The sequence below is a fragment of the Chondrus crispus genome, genomic scaffold (assembly GCF_000350225.1).
Source record: "Chondrus crispus Stackhouse genomic scaffold, scaffold_23, whole genome shotgun sequence".
Classification (NCBI taxonomy): domain Eukaryota; phylum Rhodophyta; class Florideophyceae; order Gigartinales; family Gigartinaceae; genus Chondrus; species Chondrus crispus.
The window spans coordinates 351,642-353,172 of record NW_005179131.1 but is presented as its reverse complement, the minus strand read 5'-3'; positions in this window follow the sequence as shown (position 1 = coordinate 353,172).

Here is a 1,531-nt window from a genome sequence, read left to right as displayed (position 1 = left end):
CCTTCTTCTCGTCCTCCACGTCCAACTGCAGGTCCCTATCCGTCGCCTTCACTTTCCGCACTCGCCGCAACACAATCGCTACCTTTCCCGGAGCGGCCCCTTTCTTCAAATGTCGGTATTCAACTGCCTCCATGTCAGGCCGAAGCCAAATCCGAGCCTCGGTCATCTGCAACATGTTTTTCTTTCTGTTTACATTTGCCCCCTTCATCACCTCTGAAAGACATTCAAGAAACGAGTGCTCCTTTGTCACAGGGTTGAATCTCTCAGAAGGTCCCGTACTACACTTCCTCGCTTGCTTCACCGCCACTTTTTCAAACACAACCGTATCTGCATCTTCGCGTGCACCCAGCATGTGCTCCGCCGGCAATGCCGGAGGTGCAGCTGTCGCCTTCGTGAGTTCAACGTTCGCAGCTATACCCTGCTGCGTGATCGCCACGCCGTCAGGTGGCGTGCTTTGCGGCCGCGCAGGTATTTGCTTGTCGAGGTTTTTCGCGGCCGAGCTTCGACCAAAGTTAAATGAAGGCCCGCGGCTTCGAGCCCTGCTTCTGGACCGAGACGCACTACCCTGAGCAGAGGCACCTGCGTCGTTTCGCTGTTCCATTCTGACGCGGTTGAGCCTCGTCAAAGGCTTTGGCATGGAACCTATCCTGGCGCGGTTGCGAATGGACTGACGAAGGCCAGATACCTTGCGCTCCGCACAACCTCGAATCGAGCCCGACTTGCTTGAAGAAGCTCCTTGGCTACCAGATTGACATATCGCGGGGTCCGCGCCTGAGTTCGGGGCCAGTTCGCTTCGTGACTCTGAAAGGTTGTGCAGGTCCGAGTCGGAGCTCCCCACATTGGCCGGGGCTGCCTTGTCACTATGCACAGAAAAGTTTGGAAGGCCAGCAACGCGTAAGATAGGAATGGAACGCGGGGATTCTGAGGTAGGTTTCGGGGTTTCCGACGTTGCTAAAGGCGGGGATGGAGGAGAAGGGGCAATATCTGGGACGGAAGCAGAAGATTCGGGGGCGAGTATAGCAGATTCTGAAACCGCGGCGCGGCTAGACACACCCTGATAGCCAGGCAGCAAAACCGGCTGAGATGTTTCGTCGGGATCCTGGTCCTCTCCGGCAGTGTCCTGGTCGGGATCTTGAGAGACGGGAAACAAGAAGCAAGGGCCGGGTCTGGATGCGAGGGATGCTTGGTTCGGTTCGGAGATAGGCGTGGTCGAGACTGCGGTCGGCGTGGCCGCAGTCGCAGCCTGCGGGGGCGGGGTCAAAGGCTGGGGCTCCGAGGCGTACCCGGCCGGATGCAGCGGCGGGTCGGGCGCGGCGGGACCAGGCGGGGAGACGGAGGGGCGGGAATGGAGAGTTAAGGAGGCAAGGTTAGGGACCTTGTCGAGGGGGAAGTCCTCGCCATATGACTCGCCGTCATCGCCCCTCCACTCGATAGAGAGGGTGGGCTGGTCTGCGGGGGGCTGTGCGGGGGGGGGGACAGGGAGCTTGGCGGCGGGGTGCGGGTCGTCGACGTCCGAGTCCGAGCCCATGGT